At 48.6% G+C, this 22,612-nt stretch overlaps 1 protein-coding gene across 7 annotated transcripts in view; it reads left to right on the top strand.

Moving 5' to 3' along the window:
• The window catches only part of FYN (FYN proto-oncogene, Src family tyrosine kinase), a 776,649-nt gene that overhangs the window by 99,388 nt on the left and 654,649 nt on the right, over positions 1 to 22,612 (top strand). For 5 of the 7 annotated variants that reach the window (XM_069607784.1, XM_069607778.1, XM_069607779.1 and 2 more), the window contains exon 2: positions 2,444 to 2,548. The exons of the other annotated variants lie outside the window; for them this stretch is intronic. The gene's annotated coding sequence lies outside the window, so the exon portion shown is untranslated. The remainder of the gene's footprint in view (positions 1 to 2,443; positions 2,549 to 22,612) is intronic. 7 annotated transcript variants of the gene reach the window in all.

Raw genomic sequence — 22,612 nt, 5'->3', positions numbered from 1 at the left:
ACTAATTATTGGTACTTAGAAAAGAAGATCTAGCCCTTTGGGCAGCGCTAAAAGTAGGGAGAGCCATAGCTGCCAATATTCCCTGTCTCATGCATGACCCCTCGAAGCAGTGCTGGTTTGCCAAATGCATGCTGGGACTTGTAGTCCCATACTTAAAATGGGAAAACCGAATCTACCGGTCCCAGCACGCAAAGGTGAACACCAGGACTCGCTCAGGGCAGCTTGGTAGCTGTGCAGAGCTGCATCTCACGTACAACGGGTAGCACCCCGGTGCCTGTCGCCAACCTGCAGCCCTCCAGACGGGTTGGACTACGGCGCCCATCATCCCTAGCCAGTGTAGTAAATAATGAGGTATCATGGGGGTCCTAAACATCTGGAGGGCTGAAGGTTGCCTGCCATGGCAAATACCCCTCACTCATTTCGGTGACCCCCAGGCAAATGAAGAACCACCACAGGCGCACTTATCAGGACTCCTGAACGTAAAGGGCCCCAGCCACAGAGCCGTTTTTCAATGGGAATGCACCATTATAAAATGCTTCTGTGAATCAGGAGCAAAGGAGCATTAGGGGATTTTGAGGAGCACCCGGAAAAAAGGAGCAGTACTCTAGTGTGTAGTGCTGCACTCCGGGATATAGGGCAGCAACCAGGCCAATATTTGGAAAGATACCTGTCAGAATGGCTCCCTATTTGTTTAAATATGTCCAGGCGGAATGAAGAGACCCCAAAACCCTAGCATGGCAAAGCGTTGCTCGCTCGCCCGCCCTCCTGATATTTGTGGAGTGGCACCATTGGAAAGACAGGCTTTGGCAGTTTATCTGGGTAAACTGATGCTCATTTGTTGTCATGTCCTGAACCCGGGACGGACTGGGGCATAAAATTGTCTCGGGCACCAATGGAAAAGTGGCCCGCAGTTGCAAACGGGAATTCATTCCTTTTGTGACGCTGTTCGAATAGGGCCCAAGGGGGAGGGTTTTGATAAAATGTGATGCAAATTGTACATTTTAAAGAATATTTATTCAGCAACACTGGTCAAAACCATTAGCCGAATGGTGAAATAACTCATCAAACTGGCCCACATTGGCCAAAAAAGTGCCCCACTTTGACCCACAAAACTTGCCCACACTCAGAGGCATTGCTACGAGGGGGATAAGGGGGCTACAGCACCGGGTCTTTTGGTTGTAGCCCCGGATAGAAGCTCAGGTGCTACAATCAAAAGGCTATAGCTAGCCCCGAATCCCGCCAGTCCCGACATTAGCGTAGCCCCGGATCTTTTTCAGACCTAGCAACGCCCCTGCCCACACTAGCATTTTGTGTTTTTGGTTCGGCCATGGGCCTATTCTATAAGCCAGTCCGAGCCTGTCCTGAACAAGGCCCAGATTGTGCACGCCACAGAGGATGAGAATAAGGGCTCCCGGGAATTGAAGCCCAATTCATTTTCTGGGTTTCAGGTGCCTATGGAACCATTGTCGCAAAGGTAGAAACTACCAGAATGACTATGTGTTTTGCAAAATGTTCCACCGATGCCTCTGCAGAGCTGTGGCGTGCGTGCGTGCAGGCTAGGCCTGCAGCGTTGCTGTTTCTTCCTTCCTCCAGCTGCACACCCTCCGCCCACCACAAGGCACGGGCCCCGCTGCAAACGTAGGCTTTGGCAGTAGGCAGCCACTGCTGCGCTTCCCCTCAGAGTACCACCTAAACATGAGCTCATTAGAAACCTTTAGGGTCATAGTAAAATGATTGGCCAAGTCCATGCAGCGTGTGGTGTGCAGTACGCTCCATGTAGCACGCAGTCTGCCTGCCACCATTGCTTCTCACGACTAAATCAAGAAACAGGCCTGGGCTATGGATTGGAAACTAGCGGACGGGAAGCCCGCGCTTTTTACTATAGCGCCTCGCGTAAACGCCGGTGTAAGTGCCGTGCGTGCCGACTGCCAGGAACCACAAAGGCACTGGTGATCCACACATTGGCTTGAAGGTGCCCAGGGATACAAAAACATTTGAAAACCCAGTCCGGGTATTTGGTAAACGGTGGGCGAGCACTCTCACAAACCCAGCTAACTGCAGGGAAGTATTGCTTTTGTAAAATCGGCAATGAACTAAATATGACCATTTATGTACAATTTAAGAGGTGTCTGTGAACTTGAAGCCTTAGAAATACCAGCCACATGCATAACTGATTGCGCCACAGAGACTCCTTGCGACTGAGCACACGGAAAGGCCTCCGAGATCAATCGGAGCAAAGGTTCCTTCAGAATTAACAATTTTATATTTACTGGGTTATATCTACAGGGAAAATCGCAGCATTTTTATCCAGAAGAAGTGCTGAAAATACTGTGGGGTCCCGATTTGGGGGTTGGTGGGATTTATTGGTGGGTGTTGTTTTTAGTCCTACTTCTATGTCTGTGGATGGTCCCGGTTTTTTATTTTGAATTTTTTTTCACCCCAGGCAAATGGAAGGGGGGCGACCGAGGCACTGAGAAGGCGGATGTTTATGGGGAGAAGAACAATAAAAGGACACGATCCCAGCCTTGAGGCACCAGAAAAAATCCATGTGAGTAACGAAATATGGTCAGGCTCTGTGTCCCGAATATTACTGATAATAAAGCAGTGCTTCATTTCGAAGAAAAAAAGGGCTAGGGTGCACATATTTTCTAGCACGCTGGTGACACCGCGGGCGGGCAGTTCCCCACCATTGATGCCACCATCCACAGTTGCCCCCCGCGGTGTCGACACATTTGGGGTTAAACTACAGCTCGCACCTGCTCAGGGAGGTTGATGGATGCTCTAGCCATAGTTACTTCAGAATCAATCTTAGTCACAGACAATAAGTGCCGGGACTCAGAAATAAGTGCCAGGGCTGATCCCTGGCAAACACCCCCACACATTAAGCACTGGAATAAAGTCTAAGGGAACACGGGCCGGCAGGTTTGTGCAGAGAGATGGTAGAGGGAGGCAGGGGTAAAGGTCAGAGGCTCCCAGGTAAAGTCTTCAGCTGTCCGGATGGGGTGCTCATGCGGTCGCCCCGGGAGAAAGAATCGCAAGGGAACCTGGGAGGAATAGTACTCATTCTTTCCGGCAGACCTAGTACCTCAGCTCAGCATCGAATCCTTCATCTGAGGAGTTACATAGCACCTGTGTAAATTACCATCTGCCAGTGAAGGTGCTGCTACCATCGCCTGCCCGCATCTTTTATTGCAAAATGTGGGCATGCGGGTGTCAAAGGGTGGTGGAGTTTTAAGCCTGGGTGGAAGGCAGAAGTGCATTCTGGGTAAGAAAGTGCCTGACCTCATTTAGTCAATGCCAAAGTGCATGGTGTGTGCTGCTGCTAGGCTCTCTGCAGTGTCTTGTTGTAAACCCCCCCCCCCCCACTTAAAATGCTGACTTTGAGCCAGGGTCAGATAGAGCTCAAGAATCCTCAGCAATTTGACACTGATTTCATCCCCATTGGAGCACATGTGTGTGGTGATGTTATTGACCGGGGTCCGACTGGGGCAGAAAATCACCCCGCGCAGAAAGCGGCGCATGCTCGAAAATGATAGACTGTTTGAGGACTTCCCAATGGGGAATTTTTAGGAAAATATGTGGCAAAAACTGCATTTTTAAACCGTATCTGGGTCAATGATAAAAACGACCTACTGCACAGTGCATTCACTCAACAAACTGGCCCACGTTGACCCAAAAAAACGGGCTCATATGCTAGCACGTTGGGCCCGTCCTTAGGCATTGCCCTGTTGTCCGACAGGTGCAGTGGTCCAAGTGAGGGGGAGCGGTCAGGACCGGTGCGCCTCTACTTTTTTTAATGACCTTTTACAGCTCATATACTTTTATTTTAAAAAGAAACAGTTCCGGAATGGTTTAGTTTTAAAATAAAAGTGTAGGAAGAAGTTGAAACTTGCCCTTTCAGTGCACTGCACTCACTGAACGTTACCTTAAACAGTAGGTGCAAGTGTTTGGTGGTGTGTATTGTGTATGGGAGGGGTAGTGGTGATGGGGTTTATGGGGAGTGGGTGCAGGCCAGCAGGGAACATTGTTCCACTACTTCTTTTCGTACACTTCGACCACTGGACAGGCGACATGCTTCGAGAACTGCATAGAAGGGAGCAAGCAGCAAAGTGATTTGGGTTCTTTAAAGTGGTTTGAACGTTGTCACAGCAGCTGCATTCTCAAAGCAAGTTAAACACGTCACACTAAAGTGCCGAAGTGGCGGTCACACTGATGTGACGCGACAGCTTGAACGCCACGTGGGGAGCGGCGGTTATTTAGGATGAGAATCTGTTTCCTGGAGCTGCTGAAGTCTCCATGGTGAGCATTGTTGTGTGGCCCAGCGGAGTGTGGGTGGCCAAACACACGTGCACATACACACGCATGCACAGAGGAGTCAGACACGATGTTGCCGGTTGCATCACCCGGCGGCAACTGCCGCACGGACTTACTTTATTCTATTGCACATGCGCGGGCCCAAACGAGGCTCACGCATGCCCAGTGCGCACTCGGGACGTCACATCCCTTTTTATCTTTAACAACAAACAACAACATGAAATTAACTTAGTAAAACATTAACTGGAGCGACCTGGGAGCAGGTCTATTCCCATCACTTACTGACGGCCACGGATCTCTTGACCTCAGTCCCCTGAGTCCAACACATAGTCCTTGAGACGGGCAGGCGGTCTCCTGGACACTCTTGAGGGATACCTAGACGTGACTGTTGGGGTCTCTGTGCTCACTTCCGCCGCTGGGGCTCCGATGTTCATGGGTTCCTCGCCCAGCTCTTCAGGGCCTTCTTCCTGGGCGGGCACGGCTTGGGCACTGGACATTCCTGTTGATGTGTCCACCTTCTTGAAGAAAGATACATTACGCGTGACCGTACCGCACTCACAGACGGCTGTCACCATGGTCCCCTTTACATGGGTGACCTTCCAGGGGTGCGGTTCAAACGGTAGAGCTAGCTTTCCTTCGAGGTGATGGTTCTTGACTAGCACTGAATCTCCGACAAGGATCTCCTTGCCCTGCAGACCTCGTCTGTCACTTTCCTTCTGGTTGTGTATGGCCCGCTATTGTCGTACCTTTTCATTGTCTATGATGCCCGGACTCCTCCCCTCCATTTCAGGTATCACTCTGGGGCAGCGCCCAAACAGGGCCTCCACCGGGGCGACGCCCGTGGACTGATGGGGTGTGGTCCGATATTCCCTCAAGAACTCCACTAGCTTCTTCTGCAGGTCGTCACCTCCGTTGGCCGAGATCCTCAGCACTTTATTCAGCGTGCGCATCATTCTTTCCGCTTCTCCGTTAGCACGAGGCCACAGTGGTGATACTCTGCAGTGCTGTATTCCCCTATCACGGAGGTATTGCGCAAATTGGTTGCCGGTAAACGGCGGTCCGTTGTCGGAGCAGAACATCTCCGGAAAACCGTGTGCCGCAAACATTCTGTCGAATGCCCTTGTGTTGAATTCTGTTGCCATTGATTCTACCACCTCCACCTCCGGGTATCTCGACCATTGGTCAATGGCTACCAGGAAATACATGCCCCGACCCGTCGAACCAAAGTCTACATGGATTGTGCCCCACGGCTTCTCACTCCGCTCCATTGAGTTTATAGGGGGAGCCCTTTCACCCGTGGTCGCCGCCTGGCAAGCCAAACACCTCTTCACGAAGCCCTCGACCTTTTCTTCTAGATCCGGAAACCACACCTTTGGTCGTAGTCTCTCTTTCGTTTTGACCACCCCTTGATGTCCGATGTGTGCCAGTTCAAGCACCCGCTTCCTCAGTGTCTGCGGGATTACAATTTGCCTCCCTCTCAGTAGCAGACCATCGTCGGATATTGAGAGCTCCTCCTTCACCCGCCAGAGTGCCTGAAGATCTCTCTGGGCCTCCTGCTGGCTCCGGGAGTTGTTGCGCAGCATTTCCCTCCATTCTCCACTTCTAATGGCTTCTTTAGTGATGTCAAAAACTTCATCCTTGGATGACTCAGAGGTAATGGTTGCTCTCGACAACGCTACGGGGAGCGCCCCATCCACCACATGACAGAGTAGTCCCTGGCAGTCTGACACCTCTCCGCCTTTGTTGTTACCTCCAGCGTTGGGGTGACGTGACAGGTAGTCCGCGGGATTGTTGGTGCATGGCCTATACGTTAGTCGCACCCCGTACTCCATCAGGGCCAGCATCCACCTCTCTATTCTTGGTGGCGGCTTCGAAGATAGACCCGCCAGTATTGGTAGTAGGGGCTTGTGGTCTGTTACCACTATCACCGGCTTTCCCAGAATATATAGGCGAAAATGGTGGCAGCCCCACAAAATGGCGAGCGCCTCCCTCTCAATTTGCGAGTAACGCATTTCTGTATCAGAGAGAGCCTTGCTGGCGTACGCAACAGGTCTCATGTCTCCTCTTCCATCCGGCTGCAAGAGCACTGCCTCCACTCCCACCGGACTGGCATCGACGACAATCTCTGACTCTACGGCGGGGTTAAAATAGGCCATAGCGTCCCCATCCGACAGGGCATTCTTGAGTGCCTGAAACGCCTCCTGCTCCTTACCCTCCCACTTCCACACCGCATCGCTTCTGGTCAGTGCTCTGAGGGGTTCTGATAAGGAGGCAAGGCCCTTGATAAAGTGTTCGCAATAGTTCACCATCCCCAGGAAGCTTCTTACCTCCGTGGGGGATGTTGGCGCCGCTGCCTCTCGAATGTCCCTGATCTTTTCCGGGTCCGGTGACACTCCCGCTGCGTGAAATATGAACCCAAAAAACCCAATCCGATCTTTGAGGAACTCACATTTCTGGCGGTTCAAGGTGAGGCCTAGGTCGTGCAATCTCTTGAGTGTGCTCTCGAGCCTTCTCATGTGCTCGTCCTCTGTGTCCGCAAACACCAAGATATCGTCACTTATGTTCAACACCCCTTTTAGGCCTGCGAGTGCCCCTCTTATAGTGTTCTGAAAAACCTCCGCCGCTGAGGAGATACCAAAACTCAGGCGTTTAAATTGATAAAGTCCCTCGTGCGTCGTGAAGACGGTGATGAACCTAGAGTCTTGGTGGAGCTCAAGCTGGTGATAGCCCGCTGGTAGGTCTAATTTCGAAAATACTTTCGCTCCCTGTAATTCGCCAATAATATCGTCCAGTGTTGGCGTGAGGTGCCTCTCCCTCTTAATGGCGGCATTGGGGAGACGCATGTCCACACAAATTCTCACCGCCCCTGGCTGCTTCGGCTTTGGCGCCACTACTATGGGGGATACCCAGGGTGTCGGCCCTTCCACCCTCTCAATAATGTCATTGTTGACCAGCGAGCGAAGCTCCTCTTCCACCATCTCCCTCAGGTGGAATGGAATCCGCCTGTGCTTCAGGGCGGTCGGCCTGATCGTATTATCAATGTGCAGCCGCACTGGTGGAGCTTTCAACTTTGCAACCCCTTCAAAAATGCCTGTAAATTTGTTTAACAGTACCTCGATGTCCATTTGATAAACTGTCATCGTGAAATGGACCAAATTCAGGACCTCGGCGCAGCTGAGCAACGAGTGGTGGCTCACGTCCGTAACGAAGATACGTGCCTTTATGGTCTTACCATCCTTGGACACGGGCGCTATAAACACGCCATCAATGGGAAGGGGGGTGTCCCCACCAAACGTAAAGATCTTGGCAGTTGATGTGCTTAGCGCCGGTGGTCCCGGAATCCGCCTATAGTGGTCTGCGGCCAGCACACAGACCGATGCACCGGTATCGATGAGCACCTGCGTCGGCACCCCCTGGATGTCGACTACGCATTTAGGCTGTCTCTTGTTCTTGGCACCTGAAGCAATGTTTGAGATGAAGAATACTTCTTCTTCTTCCTCTTCCTCCTCTTCTGCCATGTGAAGCCTCTGTATCTCCTGCTCCCACGCCCGATGCTTCGCTATTTTCTTGAGCCACCGCCACGTGCTCTGGCTTTGCCTCTCTGTCGTGACACCGGGGCGGGGGCGCGACACATTCGGGCATAATGGCCAGGTTTATCGCATCTGCCACATGACCTGTCCTTGGCAGGACATTCCTCTGAGTGGGGCAGATCATAGCCGCATTGCTGGCAAATGCTGTCGGACCCCACAGTCGAGCGACTTTCCTGCTTTCTCTGCCCCCACTTGCCTCAGGACATCGACCGTTTTCCCATGGCGAATGCTTCCTCCGATGGTCCTGGACGCACCGCCGCATCCATTTTCGCACCTCTGGACTCGGCCAGCTCAAATGTTCTGGCACTGTCCAATATCTGCTGCAGGGACCAGCCTGGTTCTCTTAACACTTGTCTCCGCAGTTTGCTGGAACTGCAACCCTGTAGGACCTGATTACGTATCATGCACTCATCATTGTCCCATCGACAAGAGGTGGCCATCATTCGAAGCCGGGCACAGAACTGGTCGAGCGACTCCTCCTCTCTCTGCTTTTCCCCGCAGAAGAGGAACCTCTCGTAATCGACATTCGAGAGCGGTATGAAAAAGTTCTCCAGCGCCTTCTTCACCTCGGCGTATGTGCCTACCTGCAAGTTGAGGGACTCGTAAATGTGTAAAACCTCTAAGCCTGCTGAGTATAACAAAGTGGCCCTCTTTGCATTGTCATCATTAATCCCTGTTGCTGTAAAGTACATATCCAGTTTTCTGATCCAAAGCCGCCATCTTGGGCCCAATTTCGAAGGGGGTCCTGACACATCAAATTCTTGCATGGGTAACAAGGCTCCCTGTTGTGCTCTCGCCGCCACCGCTGCAGTTTCTGCCTCTCCATCACTGTCTGTCATGATCACAGGTCGCACAGGCACCTCCTGCTGGGCTGGAGGCCGCAAACCTGACTCTGGAGGGTCTTGCACGTACCTTCACGTCTCTTACTGCGTGTGGTGGCCCCCTTGTTGCATTTTGCTGCTTCCAGGTCCCCTTCGTGTGGTGCCTGCCTTCAATGGGTCATCCTCTGTGCGTGGAGGATAGCCAGAAATTCAAAAAATTGGTGGAAATGGAGCTAGTGGCGCACAAGCACCTTCTCAGGCCGCTACCACTGGGCTCCTGCTTCCAAAATGTCGCCGGAGTGCACCCGCCGGGTCCGTGACTCATCTGCCGTGACGTCGCTGCTACAACATGCCATGTGTTTCACGAGCGCTCGTGCGGCATCCCGCCTCATCGCCAGTTGTTGTGTGGCCCAGCGGAGTGAGGGTGGCCAAACACACGTGCACACACACGCATGCACAGAGGAGTCAGACACGATGTTGCTGGTTGCATCACCCGGCGGCAACTGCCGCACGGACTTACTTTATTCTATTGCGCATGCGCGGGCCCAAACGAGGCTAGCGCATTCCCAGTGCGCACTCGGGACGTCACAGGCGTCCATGTATTATCATGCGATTTTATGTAACAAGCATTGAAACAGCGCCAGTACTGATGCAGTAATGCCCTCTTGGCGCCACATGTTCATTCAGCTATGAACATTTGCATCGCGGCTTCCGCGTCTTTTTGCATTCAGAGCATTTTTCTTTTGATAGTATTCTTTTTGACTAAGGTTGCTTCCTTGTTATTCTTAGTATCATTATTATTATTATTATTATTATTATTATTATTATTATTATTATTATTATTATCATTATTAGGGTATGTATTGGTATGAACAGACAATTCGCCATTGCCCGCGAGATACAAGTGAAATGAGCGCACACGTGACCCTCACCTGTGGAAGAGGGGTTTGAGGACTCGAAGAGGGAGAAATACATTTCCCAGAAGCAGAACTCGCCCTGGGGATGCGCGAGAGGGAAGGTGATTATGGCACGTGTGGGTCAACATTTACAATAACGCAGTGATGGTGAGGCCGCGAGTGTACCAGCCAGCTTTACACGTAGAACTGAGAAAGAAGATGGGGCTGACGAGAGGGGATGGGGGGGCTTAAGGGGCGCATTCTAAATGTAGCAATCCCACCCATCAATTAGAAACCAAGAGGACGCTGGGCCGATTTAGGGTGGGGTATATCAGGAGAGCTGGGTGCAGAAGTCCATATCACACCTGGAACAAAGAGCAGGAAGACATGGGTCTGCAGGGATGCCCAGTGCTTGGACTGGCCTGTAGGGGGGTGCTAGAGGGCCGGACCAGCAGGCCTATGTGGGCTACTCTGTACATAGAGCCGGTCGTGTTGACCAATTTTACTGCTGACCCGATGAAGTTTAAAATGGACCACTTGCCACACATTCCCCTAAAAATGCTACCAGAGCTTCCTCACACGTAGGTTTGCAAGGAGATTCACAAACCAGGACAAGCCAATGCGGGACACTTTTTTAATGTTTCATTTCCAGTCCGATCCAGGGACAGTGCTGCACATGGGTGGGGATTCCCAGTCCTCAGGTGAAAAGAAAGTGAAGACGGACAAGCTTGAAGGCGAGATTTGCTGACACCTATTCTTCCAAGAAGACGTCATGCGAGACAAACACAGCTTTAATCATAGAGACAAGAGAGGCACTAGATGAGACTTAATGTGCGGGGGGAGGGGTGGGGTTTCTTCGTCATGGGGATTTCCTCTACTCAAAGAAAAAGAAAGGCAGCTTGGGGGCTTTTGAGTTCAAGAATTACTGAGCCCTTTTTTTTACAAGAGGTCATCACGAGACCATGAGACAGTTTTAGGCATAGAGCAGGCGGTAGAGCCAGGGGTCTGCAACCTTTCGTTCTCCAGATGTTTTGGGCTATGACTACCATGGTTCCTCACCAATCTATGCTGCCTATGGCTGATGCGAACTACAATCCAAACCATCTGGCGAGCCAAAGTTACAGACCCCTGATCCAAAGGGGCACGTGCTGCACCTGTAGACTCGCACATTAAGGTGTCCTAGGTCAAGGTAATTGGATAGATTTTCATCCTAGGTCAGGAGCGCACGAGGCAGCATAACAGCTAGAAATAGAAAAGGGCATAGAGCAGAAACTGAGGCGACACATGCTGGTGCTGCACTCGGTGGCCGGGTTCCCACTCCCCGGGAAAAGCATCCATCTTGCCGTGGGAAAAGCATCCATCTTGCCGTGGCCTCCATGTGAACCGCTCTGAAGACAGAAATTCATTTCCTTCCGTTTGCGACTGGGCCCGGCTGGTGTGTGCTGAATTATTCATGGAAAGGTGCCACGGGAGTTTCAGAGACCCACCCTCAGCAGCACCCTTGGGATACGGTTTGTCATCACAGTCTCTGACGAGAGGGTTTGAGGAGAACGCGGGCACCCAATCGCGTCAGAAGCTGGGGGCACAGTATGCAAGGAATGTCCCTCCCACGCGCTGCTGAGGCAGCGCAGCACCAAGGGCCTGATTGCTTTCTGCAAATGTCAGCTATGCCGCAGCCCGCCATTGTTTTGTTTCGGTGTCAATGGCACAAGGCAGAGTTCCGCCCAGACAACAGCTGGGCTGTGTCCTGTGTGCCTGGGCTGGGGGGTCGTCACACGTTTAGCAACTCGTTCGGAAAGCTCCTTTGAATTCTAGCAGTGCTATTCCCGGATGTGTTCTTTTTTGCGGAGACATAATTTATGGATTTCTACACAACAATTAATTAGGGAATTCTTATGTGGGCAGCTACCAACAGCTTGGATGTGGACATCTTGCCCATGTCGGCATTAAAATAGACCTTTGTTCTGGTATATGGATGGTGCCGCGAGGACATCCAACAAATCAATGAATATTTCATGTTGGACGCACCATCTTGTATACTAGCAAATTCACTGTTTCTTTCTACACACTACACACAGTTCTCATGTCTGACCTATTTTTATATCTATGCACGCTCACAAGGCAACCTATGTCTTAGCCTATTCCCAATGCTTAAGGGGCACGGGAATTGCACTTGCTGCTATCAAGCTCGCTCACATTACCCATGACACGACCATGGCGTTCATCCAACGCGGGCGCGGGCACTCCAGATGACTACTCTGTGCAGAAATGCAAAAGACTGCTCATAATGTCCTTGCAGTATCGCATAAAGATTTCTTCTATGTCCATCATCAATTGCGTGCTCACATCTGGCCCTGCATCAAAGTACATTGAAAACAATCATAGAACATCATTGCCATCTTTTGGGATCCGACAACACATGCCCCCAGATTTCATCTCAGTTGCTCAGATTTGTTCATCTCAGTTGCTCAGATTTGTTCATCTCAGTTGTTCACATTTTTTGCTCACATTTGTTCATCTCAGTGGCTTTAGATTTGTTCATCTCAGTGGCTTTAGATTTGTTCAGCTCAGTTGTTCACATTTTTTGCTCAGATTTGTTCATCTCAGTAGCTTCAGATTTGTTCAGCTCAGTTGCTCACATAAGTTCACCTCAGTTGTTCAGATTTGTTATCTCAGTTGCTCAGTTTTTGTTCATCTCAGTGGCTCAGATTAGTTCATCTCAGTTGCTCTGATTTGTTCATCTCAGTTGCTCAGATTTGTTCATCTCAGTTGTTCAGATTTGTTCATCTCAATTGCTCAGATTTGTTCATCTCAGTTGTTCAGATTTGTTCATACAAGGCAACCAATTCATCTCCTTCAGATCATGCGATCCGAGCTCATGTCATTCAAATCAAGCAATGACTGCACTGTCCCACAACGCCAAAGAAGGGGACCTGCCCTATTTCAGAGGTTCTTGTTCTGGAAATATTCCAAAAGATGACTCATTTTCACAACCAACAAAAGGTTATAGAGTTAATGTGAAACCATTATACTAGCTGACTCCAGATCCCCGGTCACATGCTCCGATTTATCCTTCTGGCAAATATTATATAGGATAAACTAGCCAAGTCAAAGACAGATGAACAGAGCATACATCTGATATGGTTACATGTCATTTTACATGCCATTTGAACGAAAAGAATAATAACAAACACGTTTTTATCTAAACAAAAAAAATGATTTAAAGAAAAATGTATTTGGGGGTGGTCCCACCAAAACCCTTTTTCCTTTCGTGTATAATCCCACCCAAACCCCTCCCAGCCCTTTTTAACCCCTTACCCCATCCCATATATATATTTTCAAAACCAGTATTTTCTTTTTTATTAATGTTTAGATATAAAGGTTGATCATTATTTTCTATTCATTTAAATCACTGCATACCAGCTGATACCAGAAGCCACATTTTGAAATCCAGAATGGCCAAACATTTTCATGATCAACTTATTGGTCATTCAATTTTGAAACTGAATCTCCCAGTGGATTAAATGAATGCACCTGTGGGCAAGTTCTGCTTAAGTGAGATTTGCATTTGTATTTCCAGGTTTCTTTATTTTGCGTCTCTTAATGGTTCGCTTAGATGATTTACATAGTCTGTTTCCCATTGCCATGGGTCAGACAAGCAGTGGTTCAAACTAAACAGTATGTTTACTAAATTGTCACCTTGAGAGGATTTCCACAGTCTGTTTCCCATTTCTATGCATCAGGCATGGATGGGGTGGTGCAGACAGAACAATATTTTTACCATGTTGTCGCTTTTATATCTTTACATTTTTTCATTCGTTTCTGTTTTATCACATCATGCCCATCAATTTGTTTGTGTTTACTAGGCAGTGGCACAGCTTCACCACTTCTAGGAGAAACATTTAGATTGGAGTAAGGCTAGCTCAGTGGCAACGTGTTTGTCTTAGAAGCAAGACAAAACAGCGCAGCACAGGTTTGAATCCCGATCCAGCGCTTAGAAACCACTTGCTGGTATTAAATGTGTTATAATTATAATTGTGTCATATAAGCCTAGGTAGGATCTTATTAGGTAGTTTGCTATTTGATGCAGTAGCCCCAGTCAAAGCTCTTAAGTTTACTGTGGCCATGTGTTAGAAATTAAGGAAAACTACAATTCATGGAATTCAAAGGAAAAACAGGATTGGGTGGCCTTCTGATGCCTGGCCATGGGAAACTTGAGAGCTCTGTCTAGATGTGTCTCTATGGAGGGCTGTGGGGGCTATAGCCCTGGGTCTTTTGGTTGTAGACCCGAATAGAAGCTCAGGGGCTACAAACAAAAAGGCTAGGTAGCCCCAAGTCCCGAAAGTCCCGAAATTAGCATGGCGATGGAACTTTTCCAGACCTAGCAACACCCCTGGCTCTGCCCATCTCAATATGAGTCTGATATTTTTCATGATTATGTTTACTTTGTAGCACTTAACTAAGGGGACAGATTCCCACTACATATAGCGCTTGATTTAATTTCCCATTGAATTTACAGATAAAAATAAATAATGCACTAACAACAGAATGCAACGGATTGTTTATTTGCTCCTAGGATTTTTGGAGGCATACACAGAACCAAGAAACTGTTGTAGATCGTCGTTGTTGAAAGGTAGCCCAACTTACAGGGGTACCCCATAATTACGCTCACACCTGAATTAATGCACCCCTCTAGGGAATTAAGGCCAAGAGTCTTATCTTGCAAGGATAAAAAGTTTAATCTGTACAGAAATGAGTATGGGGCAAAGAAATCTGCTCCCTGAATGGGTATTCTGTCCTTAACCGTTCCCAGCTCCTGCAAACTGGTGCCAGGCAGGGATCTTAAATACTCTTGACTTGGTCACTTGACTTGGTCATTGGATACACAACTGTTGTGCAGACCGGGCCTTAGCCCCCCTCCTGAAATTTGGGGTCATGTTGATTTGACCATGCTCACCTACCCAGCCCAGCCGTCCACAGTCCGGGCAGGATGCAGATGTAACCAGTGCCCGGGGGTTCACTGAATTACACTTCTAAAGCATTTCACTGTTTGCAACTGCCCTTTCATACGTGTACACTTGTAGGAAATTGAAATCATGATGGGGTGTTAGCATTTGCATGTATGGGGAGTGCTTGGAAGGGTGTATGGGGACAGGCGACTTCTATCTTCTCAGCAGTTTCAGACATGAAGTTAAGAGTTCTGACTGCGACTCACATTGAAAGGTTCACCATAAGAATCTCAGAGGGTCAGATGCGCTAAACAGCACAACCGGTCAAGAATGCCCCCAGGAAGAAAGTGACTCACGAAATAGTTACTTTGTAAATCTGAGTTTATAACCAAGAGTTCCTACTTGTTTAAGATGAACAGAAACATCGGCTTAAATGGAATTTTATTGCCGCTGGACATTCACCATCAACTAGCAGCTGACAAACCATCCATCCCGACCACATGGCCGTGCTGGCAAACACCAATAGAAATATGCCTTTTGTCCCCCAATCCCATCATATTTAGAGGTCGTGGCAGTGGCCCGATGTGCTTTAAATTGCAAAATTTGCTGCTAACTTGACACTAGCTCCCACAAACATGCCTTGGCAGAGAATGTTCCCACACAAGTAAGTTTGCCCCACTCCCAACATTTGAAGGATTAGTCACCCCCAAAGTGCTAGTCTGGTTGTGCCCCTATACTTCACATACCAACTAGTCTTGGTGTCTGAAGTGTTGCGCCAACTAAATCACTTTGAAAATCGAACTCAGTATTCCCTTCAGTCGCTCATCTGGTCCCACCTAGTAATCCCCCCACTCCACCCCCACACCAGTGGTAGAAAACCGCAACTAGAGCATTGTACTTCTTGTGGTGGGGTTGGCCTCTCCCCACAGAGGCCCCGCGGACCTGGGACCCATATACTCTTCATCAACACATAGAGACAGGGAGCTCTGTAACCGTTCTTTATTTCCCTCTTCAGCTTACTGTCTCCCTGGCCCTACTGGCTCCTCCCCTTCCTGCCCTTGGCTTCCCTCTTCTTCCCTTAAGGTGGTTTCCTCCTTAAGGTGGGCTGGCAATGTTTCATGTCACAACATTACTCTATTCTGATTTCTAAATAAGCCCTGTTGGTGCTGAGTGGGCCTTCCTCCCCCTCGCTCCCCTACCAAGGCCTGACTGCTCTCCGCCATGTCTCGTTTGCAGCCGGAAGAGGTCGGCACAGTGCAAGGGAATGGGTGTGTCGGTGCGTGTTGCTCAGAGCACCAGCAGCCAAGGCCTCGGCTCTTCTTGGAACCGAAGAGAGGAAACGAGCGCTCTCTTTCAGCCCACTAGGGAGCGGCACTGCATGGCCAGTTAAGCTTCGTGATTCTCCCTGCCAAGAGGGGCCTGCACGGCCGACCTTCCCACAGGCGTTCTGCGACCCAGGGCCCCCTAAGCACCCGCTCATGTCTCAAGTTAGGCCCGATCCCCTCAGCAGCTGCTGCCAAATTAGAAGAGGCCTTTATGGTTTCCGTGTGTGGAGAGGCGCTTCCGAGTCCTGCCAGTCGCGGGTTGTGAGTAACCTTCTAAGCAGACGAGGACTGGAGGGAGCTGAGATGTCACAAACATTTGAGGATGCAAAAAAAATATATGAATCTTAAAATAGGTTCTACATTATTCACAAAAAGCAAGTAAAAGTAAACGTGTTCTCAAAAAGAGCAAGATTAGAAGAACGAATATCGAAGGGGCGTGTATTCCAATGTTTTGGGGCAGGCAGCTGAAAAGAACAAAAATGAGATGCAGCACAAGGACGATGCGGACAGAAAGAAGAAATTGAGAAGCAGAATGGAGATCACGAGAAGGATGATAAAGCGAGATCGAGGCACAGAGGTAGGGAAGGACATATGTGGCATTACCAAAGTCAATTTCAAAGTAGTACATTTCATCGCAACCAAAATACCAAAATAAGATCACATTTTATTTTTATTTTATGTGGGTGGTCCCCCCTAAATCCCTTCTTTTTCTATCCTTATTACCCCACCCCTACCCCTTTTGAGCCTTTACCCCGCTACCCTATATATATTTATTTAATATTGTCGGTATTTTCGGTATTATGGTTGCAGTGAAAAGTACCACTCTGAAATGTGCTTCGGTAAATTGGCTGGGTACCGTAGGGAAGAGCAAGGGCATGGATGCACTTAAAAACTGCACAGAGAAAATGAAATTGGCAATGCTGTGGGAACTGGGAGTCGCTTCAGTCGAGCAAGAAATGGGGAAGTAGGGCATGGAGATGGGAGAAAGACTAGAATCCGGAGGGCAGAATGCCCGAGCCAATGGAACGGGAGGAATGCAGGCAGACCAACGTAAAGGGAACAGCAATCATAGGAGCGCGACAAAACCAAAGATGAAAGCAGCATTTCGGCTGCCGAACGGGTAGGCCACGGACCAGTCTTATTGATGGGAAATAGCTGAAAACGGCATGCACGAGCCGCAGATGAAATCTGGACTGAAAATGAGGGGTCGAAGTGGATTCCCAAATTGCGTGCTTGTAATGACAGAGGGAGAACAGAGCAGGAAAAAGGATAAAAAGAGGAGGAGGAATCTTAGGAGAAGAAGGCAAAAACGGGATTTCATTTTTTTTGTTTAAACGTAGAAAACAAGACCAGCGTTCTCGAAAACGTCCCCCTTGGGGGCCTTTGCATATGTCCACCCACAGGTTCTAAAATCAAAAACTGTCCCCACATTTTCTAGGATTGAAGTTGGACGGGTAAATTGCCCCTCCCATAATATTTTCGGTGGCAAAGATGCACATATCTTCAGCCCTTTTTACTTTACTCTTTTTCACTTCAGTTTTAGCAACGTTTTAAAATGCAGTCACAAACTGCCCATACCCGGGTACCGAGTGCTGTAGGGGCACCAGCCCCTCAAGGAATAGGCAAAGGTCGGGCATGGCACTCATCAGACGCACCTCGGAATCCTCCCGGCCTCCTTGTGCGCACTGGACGTTTGTTTTTGCCGCAGATGCACTCGTGGGGCATTTTTCATTTTATTCCCATTTTTTTAAAATCAAGAATGCGAGGCACAACTTGTGACAGTGGGGGGCGGGCCAGGCTTCCGTTGCAGCAAGAATAGTGAGATAGAGAAGTCATCCAACATCATTTGTGCCCTTAAAAATCAAAGAGCGAAAATATTTAGAAAATGGCCGACTTGCCCCCCTGATAATGAATGGTACTGGAGGAGACTGGTCACTCCCATGCTGGATCTCTTTGCAGCTCAGTTGCCTTGATTACCCAGTATGACATTCATGTCAGTTATGTGTGTGCTATATCATCACTGCACCCATAGCAGCATCTGTTGTCCAAAGAGATAAACCGTGAACGCCTATTAGTCTACAGTGCACGGTAAAATAGCTCAGCGGGTTGAGCGCTCGCTGTTGTGATCTGTAGATCGAACGTTTGAATCCCGGCAAGGCCAACTCAGCCTTTCGTCCTTTCAAGGTCGATAAATGAGTACCAATTTCGGTTGGGTGATATTGTATGTAAATATGTGCTCTGTAAAGAACTTTGGATAAAGGCGCTATATAAATAACTTATCATTATGATACATATCTGGCTTAGTGTGTGGGGGGCAGGTTCCCATTTCTCTTCGCAAATATAAATTCCCTTTTCTCTTCGCAAATATAAACAATGTTGTGTAAACAAACACGTATTTGCTTATAGTAACACATGTGCCCACATTCCAGATTGGCACAATTCTATGACCTATCACATTGGTCTGCGTACATTAACAGAAGTGTATGTACCTAGGTCTTCATTTTAGCACCCCTATCCCCCACACACTTTTTTAGTTTTGGCTAGCAGGTGGCTCTGTAAGCGCTGCCTACAAGTCACAACTCTGGCCTGGGAGGTGGAACGAGGAGCGCGATGGGCTTTTATTGGGGGACGCAGAGACTGTGGGTATTGTTTGGCTTTTTGCACACCCATTGACTGCTTACGGCCATTCCTGCCCACTACCTGCTCCCCCCTACACGAAAGGCACGCCCTGGGAGCCCTCTGAGCGAGCTCTGGGCTTTCAAGGGGATGCCAATGTTATTTCTAAGTAGTCTTCTGAAAGGTAATGGTTTAGTCAGAGATGTTAGCCAGCTTCCAGTGTAATAAAAATATCTTAACCAAGCTTTTCATCCAGTCACTTGATTTCTAAGCACTATATGTGCACCTGTATCTGGCACTAAATTCCTGTTGAAAACAAGCATTGCCAAAGACAACGGTTCTGGCTCCCATAAAGGACTAAATCAGCATTTGACAGGCCTACAACAAGGCACTAGCCCGATCTGCCAGCTGTTGCCATCTTATGACCAGGTAGTACCATGATGGCAGTGCCTCGAAAATGCCTACTAATGCTTACATAAAAGCCAAAAATGGTTGGCTTTGCCAGTGCTTGTTTCACTACGTCCACTTTTTATGCCCGTAAGATAGCTCAGTGGGTTGAGCACTCGCTTCTGCGATCTGAGCGTGATCTGCCGGTCGCAGGTTCGAATCCCGGCAAGGCCAACTCAGCCTTTCATCCTTCCAAGGTCGATGAATGAGTACCTACTTCGGTTGGGTGATATTGTATGTAAATATGTGCTCTGTAAAGCGCTTTGGATTAAGGCACTATATAAATAACACATCATTATCATTTTATGTATGATTTCTCGTGTTGCAAGGTGCCATTCGCTGTGCTGAGTCCATCCCTTGGGAAGACTGCATGGCCAGAGAACCCGCAGAGTTCCCTTCACATTCTATCCGGCCCGATGCCCCCATTGGCGAGGCCAGCGTTGTCCAGCTCCGGGCTGTGCTTCCGCACTCGGTAAATGAACACAGCCCTGCTTTGTGAGGCATCATCCCCATCGATTAGCATTCATCACAAAGCACCACAATGTTACCATTTCGCTCCGTGGGTTGCTACGCAGCACAGGCAGCGTCCCAGAACTGACCTTTGACTTGCTTACTGTGCACAATACTTTGGCATAATTGACTGCCGCATGAGCACTATACAGTGTCCCTTGTTCGAATTGGGCGCATACTTATGCCGACTGTGAATATTGGCGGTGTGACGTAGCACATGTGCGTGTGCCTCCTCAGCAAAGCTCTCAAGCTGTTGTTTTAGTAGCGATTAAATACACTGCGCCTCCTCACGCCCTGCGCTCTCAGTTATGGAAAGTATACACCTACACACAGTGGTGGAAGTGGAAAAAAGGAACTAGTGGTACTCTGGCTGCATCCAAAAAGGAGGAAGTGGGATAGGCAGACAGATGTGTGTGGGGGCAGGGGGTAGAGAGGGTGTGGGTAGGGGCGACCAGGATCACACAACTTGGCTGAACAGTGAAGCAGGGTTGTTGATCCTCTCGGCAGATTTGACCACATACCTTCAGGCTTTACTCAGTACAAATAGTTTGGATTTCAAGGCCCACAGTAATAATGTCATATAGAGTTTACTTACAAAAAACACAAATTGCATAATAAAGCCACATGACAACATGTAAATCCTTAAAGTAACATGTTAAGACAAAAGAATATAATTCCAGCTTTAATGTTCACAGCCTGAATGGTAAACTATAAGTCCCAGAATAAAGGGTACCCCTGCCTTGGCACAGGGAGTCTTAGTTCTATTAAAGACACAGAGGCGAGCATTATGCTTTCTCTACCTTGATTTCTACCCTTCAGCAGATTTAAATCTTCATACTTTCTTTTACTAAAAACATATTATTCTTTTTTTTTTTTTTTGAATGAAGAAAAAACTTATCCAGACTTCATTTCCCATAAATCCCAGTGTCTCTGGTAGTCCTTATGCTCCTCCTGAGCCCTATAAATCACTTCCTGTCTAGATCCCTTCCTTTTCTTTTGATGCCTTAGAACGGACATCTTGTGGTAACACCAACCAACTTTCAGAACAAAACGGAAACTTGGCATGACGTCCAAAAGACTCCTCCTATGGTCCATCCGTGCGTGAAGTCCTCTTGTGGCCAACGACAGCAACTTGGATTGCAGCCTGCTTTTTCACGTCGTCTTCTGGTAATCCCCTGTCAAAGAAGACATATGTTAGGGAGGGATATAGGACGCAATGTAACAACAGTAATGTCACAACATTTTTATCATCATATGCATTTTGCATTGCGTCGCTCGGCGGGATAATGCTCACCTAGGCATGTTTAATAGAATTAAGACTCCCTGCGCCAAGGCAGGGGTAATCTGTATTCTATGTCAAGACTGGAGGCAAGCTTTATGCTTGTTCAAAGCTATAAACTATTTCTTCTGCAGGGCTCGCTATCGGCTTAAAGTAGAAAGTCCTGAACGTGGCATCGCTGGACCAGTCTGCTGATTTTAATATATCTTGAAGTCCTGTGCCCGCTCTAAATGCTTTCGAGACCATGGCTCCTCAGACAGAGTGCACCCCAAACCTAGATAGATCTACGCCTGCTAGTGTCATGATCTCTCTTGCCCGACGCGCTATGGTCGCCGCTGCTACTGCTCCAAAAGGCTTCCAGTGCATGATGAGTAGTTGCGATACCCCTTCTGGGCGTAATTCCGCTGTTCTTATATCGTACTCTTTGATACACTCTGCTACGCATAGTTTGGGTTGCTCTCGAAAGTAAGGGTACAAGATCCGTGTGGCATTTAGTCCTTTTCCATATGGAGTAGGTCACTCTGTCGGGGCAAAAAGATTTCCGGTCTATCTCTAGCGCCTTGAAGTCTGACACTCTTTTATAGGAGACTAAACACAGCCGCCTACCTACTGTTCCTGACAGCTGTTGGCCGGATAAGTCTTTATTGCGAGGCCAGTCTAGGAGTAGACGTAGGACCGTTGCAACGTCCCATAACTGTGCATACTTTGGGGGTGGAGGCGTAATAGCCTTAACTCCTCGCATCAGCCACACTGCTGCTGGGTGTTCTCCTATAGGTGCTTCTTCTAAAGGGGCGTGCCCTGCCGAGATGGGTGATCTGTAAACTCCTATGGTATGGAAAGCTTTCCATTCTTTTGCTAAGGAAGCTAAAAAATGGAGTACTTTCACTAAAGAGGCAGAAACGGGATGACGGTTGTGCTGGTCGCACCATATGCTCCATTTCCTCCAAGCTGCCTCGTAACTCTTGAGCATAGAGGGGGGCCAGGATTATTTAATGAATTCTGCAGCTGGCTCTCTAATGCCTAGCAGGCTCCATCTGCTCCCGATACTCTGCATGCGATAAGAGGTAGGTGGCCGGTCATCGTCGGAGGATGGTAGTTCCCTAATGGATTATGTAGGAGATCCTCCTTGGGAGGGAGAACTTGCGGGAAATCCGTAGAAAGTTCCATCAGAACTGGAAACCATGCTGGCGACTTCCAGTTCGGCGCTATCACTACGACTTCTGCTTTTCCCCCCTGATCTTTGCTTGTACTCTGGCATGCAGGACAAAGGGGGGAAAGGTGTAGTGCACCGCGTCCGACCACGTTTACAGAAACGCATCTGCTCCCTGGGCTTCTGGGTGTAACCTCCAGCTGAAACCTTTTGGTAATTGTCTGTTTAATCTGGATGCAAATAGGTTGGTGTCTGGAGGACCCCAGAGAGCTGAGATCTGCACGGACACTTCCTTGTGCAACTTCGAGACACTGGAGTCATGCCAATAGCGAGAATTACAATCTGCTACAAAGTTCTTAGCACTCAGCAGGTAATCTGCTGTAACATAGATCTTTTGTCTCAAGGTAATAGTGCCAGAAGACTTTGGTTAGTTCCACTGGAATGTGTGACCGCGTCCCTCCTAAGTGTTTTATGTATCGAACCACAGAGATGTTGTCCATTCTGAGTAGGATGCAACACTCCACTTTGTCCTTGGTGAATGTTTTTACTGCGAAAGAGCCTGCCAGCAGTTCCAGGCAATTGATGTGAAGGTCCAGCTCCTCTTGCGACCATTTCCCCCCCCCCCTGTCTCTAGGCGCCCACAACTTGCTCCCCAGCATACTCTGCCGGTGTCTGATTCTATGATCAGCTCTGGGGTTTCTCCAAATATGGCGCG

The sequence above is a fragment of the Ambystoma mexicanum genome, chromosome 4q, assembly GCF_040938575.1.
Source record: "Ambystoma mexicanum isolate Mex_15411 chromosome 4q, UKY_AmexF1_1, whole genome shotgun sequence".
Lineage (NCBI taxonomy): Eukaryota > Metazoa > Chordata > Amphibia > Caudata > Ambystomatidae > Ambystoma > Ambystoma mexicanum.
The sequence above is the reverse complement of the archived record's forward strand: the minus strand, read 5'-3'. Positions and strand labels throughout refer to the sequence as shown.